This window comes from Struthio camelus, chromosome 4 (genome assembly GCF_040807025.1).
Source record: "Struthio camelus isolate bStrCam1 chromosome 4, bStrCam1.hap1, whole genome shotgun sequence".
Taxonomy (NCBI): Eukaryota; Metazoa; Chordata; class Aves; order Struthioniformes; family Struthionidae; genus Struthio; species Struthio camelus.
In genome coordinates this window covers 20,070,823-20,080,650 of record NC_090945.1, presented here as the reverse complement: position 1 = coordinate 20,080,650, position 9,828 = coordinate 20,070,823, and the positions used below count along the sequence as shown (strand labels likewise).

General features: G+C 40.9%; 1 long non-coding RNA gene across 1 annotated transcript; it reads right to left on the bottom strand.

The window, feature by feature from the left end:
- Positions 1-1,507: 1,507 nt before the first annotated feature.
- On the bottom strand, positions 1,508-4,725 carry LOC138067034 (uncharacterized). The gene is made up of 3 exons (XR_011140703.1): positions 4,586-4,725; positions 3,936-4,052; positions 1,508-1,621 (listed from the first exon to the last, which is right to left on the bottom strand). It is a non-coding gene; the product is annotated as an uncharacterized lncRNA (long non-coding RNA).
- Positions 4,726-9,828: the final 5,103 nt, after the last annotated feature.

Sequence of the window (9,828 nt, the reverse complement as noted above, 5' to 3'; positions counted from 1 at the left end):
AGAACCTGGTTTGCTCGGTGACATTCAGATTACTCAGTATAAAACGAAGTTCTAAACAGTTGAAACTCTTCCTCGCCAAGGAGGCATATCTAACAGCTGACTCGGAAGATATAATTTCAAATTCTAGCTTTCCCACAGACTTCACAGCACGGGCAAGCCAATTCATTACTTTATTCCTCGTTTATCAACTATAAACTAGAAATAGCACTTTTCTTCTCTTTTCTGAACTACTGATCTACACTGTAAGCTCACTGGTTACGAATCACCTCTTGGTACGAATGCAAGCAATAACCAAGCAAAATGACATCAGAGACTGTGACAGAGGCCAAGTAGATGACCGCAGTATACACATTAACAGCCTCAAATACTGTAATTCTTAGAGCAACGTTTTCAATTGACAGTCGGTGAGGTTTAAGCTCACGAGTCACTCGGGAAACTTCTTTTCCCAAATCAAAACCTTTTATCAAAGTAATAATCATCATACTAAAAAAAAAAAAAAATCAAAAAATCACACTCTGCACATTCATATTTAATTCCACACAAAAACAGACACAAAAATGCCAGCAATTCATGCAATAACTAAACGCTATTCCAAACTAAAAACAAGTCATTCGAAACAAACGTTGCTTTACGTTGTAAGCATTAATTTTACCGAACGTGGAAACATGCATCAAAACCCACCATAAAGACTGCCATTTAGAAAAGCATCATTTATGCAAACCGCAGTTGCTCTAGGGAGAAACAACCACAGGATATAACGATTAAAACATCTGCAACGAACAGGTTATTTTTCTAAAAAAAAAAAGCCAAAACTAAACCATGACATTTCTAGCAAACGCTTTAAATAAGCATGTCGACATTTAATCTTGTTCTTGTCTTTGCTTGCTTGATGGAGCAACAGGCATGTTCAGAAAACGCTGCCACTAGCTGCAGTCTACAGATAGATTATCATGCAGTGGGCTCCTACTAGTCATGTAAGGTAGGTGACAGGGAAGCACTCGCAGAAGCACATGACATGTAATCATCTGACTACTCTCTCTATCTTCAATACTGCGGGTCTCAGTCAGCTTCCTTTTTGGAAATATTCAATGTTAGGTAACTAAATACGTAGTTAGGAACTACTACTACTGAATATCTCAACACCTACGCTCCCAGCCACTGCTTGGGCACACAAAAATGTAGCCAGTCTCAAGTGCTCTTCTGAATGATTCTGATGAGTTGCTGTTGACTGCCTGTGGCCAGGCAGCTCTGAAAACATTAGCAAAACCTTGCTTTAAAAAGAACAGTACTTTAGTAGTTCAATGAAAAAGCTGTAATCGCATTCAGGAAATACTGAGGAACAGGAACACTGCATCAGAGTTTAAAATATGAAGTGTATCAAAGACACCAGAACACACCTCTCCAAGTACCCCGAACACCATTTAATTATTGATATTATAACAAACTCAATTGCAAAGGAACTGTCAGCTTTTCTCTACAGAAAAACATGTTTGCTTCTACCACTTACAGTCCTAGGTAACATCTTATCCTAGCAATCCAAAGCAGTGCATGGGCACAGGAGCGAGAGCTTCAGCAGGATCAAGATCTGGCAGGTGTCTCTGGAGGAAAGCTTCCAAAAATACTGTGGGGAAAAAAAAAACTAGTTCAAGTTGCAGAATCAGCAGGGAATACACCACTTATTCTGCACTTTTGTTCTTCTGCTTGGAAGAAAAATAGATGAATGCATCTTCCCAGATTTCTTGGAGAGAGATCTAAACACAGAGAAAGACAACCAGGAAAGGAAGGGTTGAGAAGTGGACATGCAACAGCAACAATGCTCTGGATGGAAGAGGCAAAGGGGGGGAAAAATTACTAGGGAAATGAATCTTGCATAATACCTGATCAACTCCAAGAATTCAGTCAGGGATTGAACTGATTTTAGTAAAATTAAAGAAAAAACGTTCAGTGGAAGCGTGCAACTGAGAACACAACGGGAAAATCCGCCACTGAAGAACTCCGCTGGCATTTGCCAGTGCTTTTGCAATAGGCAAAATTCCCGTTCCCTCTATTTCACATTCAAAACCACTCCCACTGAGATGCAATGATGAGTTCCTTCTGAGTCTCATTTCCTTTATGCACTGCCTGAGAGACTCCCTCATCAGTTTATATACAGAGCTATGCAAACCTACCTGAAGTTCAACAAACATTGCTTTCTGTAGCCTTTCTGCCTGTAACCTAGGCTTACCTTAAGAGTCCAGCACGATATGCACATAAAGCTGTATTTACTAAGATGTTACGTACACCAAATCCAAAATGTCCCTCTCATAAAACTGTGAATGGCTGCTAGTCTCCCTCCAGGCACAGCCACATAAACACTGGAGGTCTCTCTGATACCAGAAAGCAAAAGCTGTTTCAATAAATTTAGCAATCTTGGTTAGGTAACACAGTTAACAGTAGCAGCTGCTGCAAAACACCTGCACTGCAAAAAGGAAAGTCACGCACATCTTCATTTCTACTAATGCCAACGTCAACTGTGGAGTCAAAAGAATGTTGTTATTAAGTGGCAGACCAGATTACAGTTCACTAAGATGGATGGGTTTAACGCTGGTCTTTCCATTAAGAATGGCATAAAGCCACGAAGGCTGCTTTATAGAGTTAAATAGATGGAGCAATGGGATTCCCCACGCAAATGCACACTTGCACCCAAAGCAAAACAACACAGGAGGCCACCTCAGAACCTGAACTACATAGGTAGAAGAGGTTCACTAGTTATTTTTTGGCACAATCGCAACATCTGAATTACATAGGAAGAGGAGTTTCACCAGGTATATTTTTGGACAGAACTCTGCAGCCGAAATAACAAAGCAAAACAATAGGGAGATAGGAGTATCAACGCTGGCCAGGAAGTCAGAGCAAGCATTGTGTGCGTGCACCTCAGAGAAAGCTTCCACGGAAAGCAAGCTTTTTGTACCGGCCAGTACTGAAAAATTCTTAGAACTGCATTCAAAGACACTTTTCCCATGTTTTTTGAATTATTCTGCATCCAGAAAAACATGGTTCTGTACGTTCCTTGTAATTAAGTAAGAGTTCACTGAAGACTTTCTTTACATTGCTATCAGTTTCCTCTCTTAGTGGAGACCAACCTCTTTTGCTAGAGAGGAGCAACACTGAGCAACACCACGGATCTGAGGAAAAAATCCAGGTTCTGAAGTGGTAAAAACAAATTTGTAAATCTGCAGAAACAAACACGGCCAAATTTAAGCAAAAAAACTGCTGCTCAGTCACCAACGCCTACAACACTTGGAAACTCAGCAGAGAGGAAAAAAACGATAAAAACAAACTCAAGAGCTAAATCAGGAGCTGAAAATTTCACAGAAGGAAGTAAAGCAACATTTAAACTCTTTCCAGAAGAAAAGGCTGAAGGATGAGTTGCACGGAATAGTAAAGCGTCCTTCATTCAATTTCCTGCTTAGATGATATGACGCATGCTAAAGGGGCTTAGAAAGACCTGATACACGTGAATGTTCTCTGTCAATGTGAAGCTAAACCCAGAGAAGTGTGGAGTGTTTCCAAAAGAGATCATCTACTTTTTGCACACCGTCAGCAAGATGGGAATTACCACTGACCAAAACCATATATAACAAGCTATCTCCATAGGCACTCCCAGATGCGAGGAGTTCTGCATGTCTCTGCTGTAACTGTAGAAGATTTATTTGTGGGTTAACTAATATTGTAAGGCCATAGTTCAGCAGAACAATTTAGGATTTTTCAAGTCTGAAAAAGGTCCCAGTAACTTCTCCTTTTTTGGCCCTACCCTGTCCCCTTTAGACTGGACACAGGTGCTAGGGCTTATGGATTGGTGGCAGTGTCAGCACAAAATAATGAAGTATTTTAGGGAAGGGATGTTTACTATAATACAAGTCCATGTTTTCCAAAGGGAAATTAGTACACATCACCTGCAAAGAACTCCTGGGAGAGGTTAAACCCGTAGATCCACTGATGTTGCCAACTTGTCAAATGTCCAGAAGCACTGCTGTGCTGTCTTTCAGTAGCTCTGAGGCCTGGTCACACACCTGCTGACAGAGATGCAAACCATCAGGTTGGCATAGGCAGCCTTGCAGTGCATATTCATTTAAATCTGTGTGAAACGTGCGTTATACGCTGATGTGGTGGAGGGCTCCAGAGAATTAGACTAGAAATGGGTGCTGCCCCTCTGACAATGTGGGAGCTTCCTCTTCTCCTAGATTACATCACGTGTGGGTGAGCTCATCCACACCGCCCAGCATTTCAAGTTCTCTGTGGCTTCTCACATCAGTCACTTGGGACCAAAGAGGAACTGCAGCACTGAGCTAGGAAGATCCAAATTGCCAGGGCCACTGCAAGGAAGCTTAGTGTGAGGAAGTGCAGGACTCGTTTGCATCTTTCCTCTGCTCCCCTCCTTAATTCTCTACCTAAACTTCCATTCTGTTCTGTGCTGAATCACCAAAGATATGGAGCGAATCAGAGATAAGGAGCTTGATTCACGGTGGTCATAAGTATCTGCAGATCCTGTTCAACTCAATGGAAGATGCAAGTTATTTCGATTATCAGCACATAGGGCAATTACCTGCTTTGTGCTTCAACTCCCACATCCATACAATGAGCAATGATTCACTCCTCCTGAAGTGCCAGCAGAGTTTGACATGAAAACTGCTGTCAAGGTACCATTATTCCTCTGTGTCGTTGTGTCACTTGCTTCATCCCGTCCTGCCTGCCTAGCTGCAGTTCTGTATAATGAAACAACGAGAGCAATGAACCAGAAGTCCTCAGCACTCTTTGTTCCTGCTCGCATGTCTTCCCACATGGCTATTTATGCCACTCCTCTCTGGCTACCTCCTTCTTTTCTCACAGCTGGGCACACCTGTTCTGCTGCAGCAGAAAAGAGGATGAGAAACTGAAAAAGGAAACCTTCAGAAAGCATATTCAGGACTAATCAGGATTGGAATATTATTTTTCCCCTGCCTGATAATCACAAGGAAATGGCTGCGGGTCAAAATTATGAGTGGGGTAGAAGGTGGCCCTACCAGCAAACATGATAGTCCTAGAAGGCCCCATTCAGCAGCTCTTTTACTGTAAAAATATTATTGCATTGAAGCGAAATACCCTGGCCTTGCTCCAGTAATAACCGAGGCAGGCTATTGTTGCTTTGGAAGGAAATTCTGCTCAATGTGATGGAAGCAGTCACTGCCTACCAGATAGAAAATTCAGCAGAAACATCTCTTTGTTCTAATATCCTGGGATAAGCCTTGATTTCTCTTCCTGCTGACAAGAAAGGGAGCGTGCCTCTGCAAACGGGACTTGAGCAGCAGACAGTGGTTTGAATATATGTTGCACGGGTCTGGCTTACCGCCCGTTAAAACAGCTAGACATTTTCTTATAGTCTTCAGACCTTCTAGCTTCACTCTGACTCAGACAAGTTCACCTAAAAGAAAATATAGAATGCAAAAATCTGATCCTAGTCAGAATGCTGTGCAGTAAATGAAATCTGCTCGGCATCTTGGAAATCCTGATACTACGCCTAAGAGCATAAGATGAATATAAGCAATTAAAATTTTCTGACTATTTATACGGGCAAGTTTCTAGATACCTGCACAAACATGACCAGCAGAAAGTCCTAATGGAATACCTTTAGGGTACATTCAAACCTGCATCTTATGCCTGTGCATCAGCCCTTTGGTGGCCAATATACTAAACAGAAAAGATCCACCGTTTGCGGAAACAGAATACAGGCAAAAATTAGCCAGAGATACTGCTGAACCCTCTTACTTCCTGGCTTGTCACTGACACTGTTACCTTATAAACGAACACTGGGCAGCAATTAAACAGGGCTGTTCACCACTAACTTAGCACAGAAAAAGAAATGAATGAACTTTCCCAGGTTGCAGTAGGTTCCAGATCGCCTCTCAAAGGGCTGCATCAATTACTGTCACTTATTTGTCAGCAGTATGCCATGATTAATTGGTGAGATCCACATTTCTGCATGCCTTACGTCACACATAGCTCTGCTCCCCCATCTGTTTTTATTGGTGTTACACACCAAAACGTTCCACTCCATGTACCCTGTCAAACGTATATTAATGTCTCACAATGGACCCAAGCTAAAACAACTTAAAACCCCACAGATTACCTAAATGAGATGAAAATAAAGATGTAAAAGAGAGGTGACTGAAAGATTTAGTAGGATTGCAAGTTGAGGTGCAAAAAAAGATTAATAGACTTTAACCTTTCTTCAGCAAAATGAGAATGTTGTGACTGCAGAATAAGGGACTTTGTCCTTAGTACTAAAACACGTGGAAAAGTTTTTATCGCCAATTCAGAACAAGTAGCACTTTACAAAAAACCCCCAAGGCATTTACAGAGTAAATTGTCACTTAGAAAGAACAAGTATGTCAAAAACAGCCCTAAGTTTCAGTCTCTCATAACTTTATTCTCCTATTTAGGATTGTGTTTATACCTATTCCTTATTTTTTAAGAGCATCTCAGTCCTATGAGACTGAGACATCCATCTCATGGATGTCGGAGATGCACTTAAATGCTTGCCCGGAGTGCTGGTGAAAACACACACATGCATGTGCCAGGTAGCAAGTAAGAGGAAAAAAAAAAAAAAAAAAAATTGCATGTACTAGAGAGCTGCACACAGCAGGACAACATATGAGGAAACACAAACTTTTAACTATAATAAAGTTTTAATCATTAAAACACTGCTCAACACTTAGGTGGTCGTTTTCATATTGTAGAGATGGAAAAAAAAGCATACGTTACTCTCATTCTAGCCTAGACAGCCATTAGGACTTTTCATAAATCTTGGGATACCTGTCATCTTTGAGAGTTTTCATTCAGAAAATGTGTCACACTGAGAATTCGACTTTTGTTCCTTTAAAACACACTTCTCTCTCTCCTAGCTGGAAAAAAGATAAAATATCTGAAATCTTAATGCTTACCTTCCAGAAGGCTGTTTTTAGAATCTATTTCCATATGAAGACAAGATCCATTTCAGAAGAGGCTGAGGGACACTGCTTGCACATACACAGGAATTATGCCTGTCCTTCCACACTCCCAGCCTTTCTGACCACCTCAAGCGTTCTGTACGTTTTTTGCACGATCATCATCTTCCTGCTTTGTTGTTGCTTTGCTTTCCAAATTCACAATGGTGAAAACAGCGCAGCAAATAAATAGAAGTGTCTCATAATTACTGGACCATCCACTAGTAATTCTGCAATGGGCAACACTTGTCTCTGATACAATGGAAAAAAGCAGCAGCTCATTTGCACGTTTTTATCCTCACTACACAGCCTCAATTTAAAAGCGGTGTTTTTACTTCAAAAGAATTACATTTTAATATACTTTATTTACTTACCTTTTAGTAAGCACAAGTGACAGAGTCCTGATCCAACACAAACAGACCAGTATGTGTCCTTCTTCAGTTTCCCCAGTTCTGGAACGTTCTCTGGGCTTGAACCAAGAGGCCTTTAGAGCAAGCTGGACGATCACTGTACTTCTCCTGTGAAGTCTTATGTTCTCTCTCTGCATCATTAAAATAACGAGGGAGAGAAGAAGGGAAAATGAAACTTCCTCCTTTTATGAAACTGAATATTCCTCACAATGTGGTCCCTCTAACAACATTGTCAGGCATTTAAAGTTGCCCCTTGGGAGAGACATTGCTCTGTTAGTAGCTGGGCAAAACAAATTTCTCCTGATGGTAGCATGTTCCCCCCAACCCGCCAAGTACTTTTATATAAAACAATGAACTTATATAAACACAACAACCCTCCTCTACACAGTGCTGTATTCCTTCACCTCCAAATTCTGCTGCTAAACTGAGAAGAAACAAAAGCATAGGCAAGACAATCAGCTTATCAGTTAAAGTTGAGTTTACAGTTTCAGGAGAACTAAGTGATCTGCAATTTGAAATATAATTAATGAAATTTCGCTTACATTTCTGAACATGTCACAGCAGGATAACAGTATCTTCTCTGGTTCAGGAGGTGGGGGCTACGTGATGACCTCTGCCAAAAATAAAAAACAGTCTAAGGTTACTCCAATGCCTCTGCCTCTTAATTTCTGATCTGTTGTTACTGTTATCAGTAGTAACTCATCATAAACAGCAAGCTATTATCTCCAGCTCCACCACAGTGACCTCTAAAGTCTTTGCCATCATTTCCAGGCACGAGAAAGATCAAAGTCACCATAATAAAAAAAAGTAGGAAAGTAAGAACACCACCACTAGTGGAGATTAAGAATCAGATCGGCCTCAGGCAACACCACCACATCATGAAAGCTTGGTTACCAGTAAGAAACGGATTTTCAGTCTTTGAATACTTTTTGCTAATTTCTCAAAAACAGAAAAATTATTCTGCGACATCAGGCAAAAGCAGAGAAAGAAGACTGAGATACTGGGAGTTTTCAGGCCCAAAGTCGGATAGCCACGCTCTTTTGATGCTTATATATATATATATATATAACCTCTGCATAGAGGTTATCAGGATGGCAGCACTACCAGTAAGATGATAAGGCAAGCTCCCGCAATTACTCATCCCATGCTGTTGGGCAGAGTAGAACAAAGCCTTACTCAGACACAGCTGTTTTTCCTCTGAGGATTTAGTGGTCTCTGAATGCAGGTCCCTGCTTTTGGGGTGGTGAGGTTCTCCAATTCCTCTAAAGGTGTCATCAGCACCTTGGACAGGGTGAGCCTGGGTGCAACAAGCAGCAAAATACAGACAAATCAAACCCTGTGTCACTTTTTCTCGCTCCAGTGATGTCTCAGGGATATCTACCGTCTGCCTTTTGCCTAAATTTTCATTACGGGTCCCAGAAATACAGTAAGATTGTCCACAAGATCACTTCTCCACGCATCTAAAAAGGAATAAGATTCACACAGAGTAATGCAACTGATGCAAGACATTGCCAGTGACAGCTTTCTAGTATCACTAGCTGCTGTCAGCAGCTCAACTAGCACATCGATAATAGTAGAAAACTGAAAAGGAAGAAAAGCAGGACTAGATCAGGTTTTTATCATCACCTCCATCTCCTTATAAAGCCCTCTGGAATGCTCTCTGCCGCTAGACCACCTCCTTCCAGGAAGCTGGGAAATCTATTTCAAATTTCTACCTGAAAATGCACTTTTCACACCTTTTTTTTTTTTTTTAAATTCCTGACTTTGACTCCATGCTCTTTATTTCCCCTTTCTTGTCCTTTTGACTATTCTATTTCAAAATACATGAGCCAAAGAGCAAGGTAAATTGTCGTGCGTTGACCATTATATTGCCACAGCTATACTGTCTGATAGGTCGTTTTCCGTTACCTGAGGTTTTCTGTTCCAGGCTGTACACTATGAACGTACCACAAATCTTCCGTTTAGTTTTGGGGCAAAATTCCAAGTTACAGGATCTAACATTGACTTAAAAAACAGAAACAGAATAAAAAAGCGATGAGCAATCTGAATGACAGAAAATCACAGACTGGATGACTACTGTTTTTGAATAGCTGGGCCTGGATTCCAGTTTTTTAGCACTAGCGACTGTATTCACTTTTACATACTTTACACCTTTACATATACATCTTGGATGCATTCAGTATAGGTAGCGATCTCTGGCCTCCAGCTTTGAAGCTTTATCTCTTCTGCACATACAGCAATATTCTAACTATAAATAAGTAGTACTGCCCAATGTTATGCTGCAGAAGGCTCTGATCTCTTTATTTTATGACTTCAGGAAAAAGTTCCCAAAACTTGAATAAATCAGTGCTATTTCATATGTCTCATCCTTATTTTTTACTTCATGGTTTCCTGAGACAGTCAAATTTGGAAGAGCA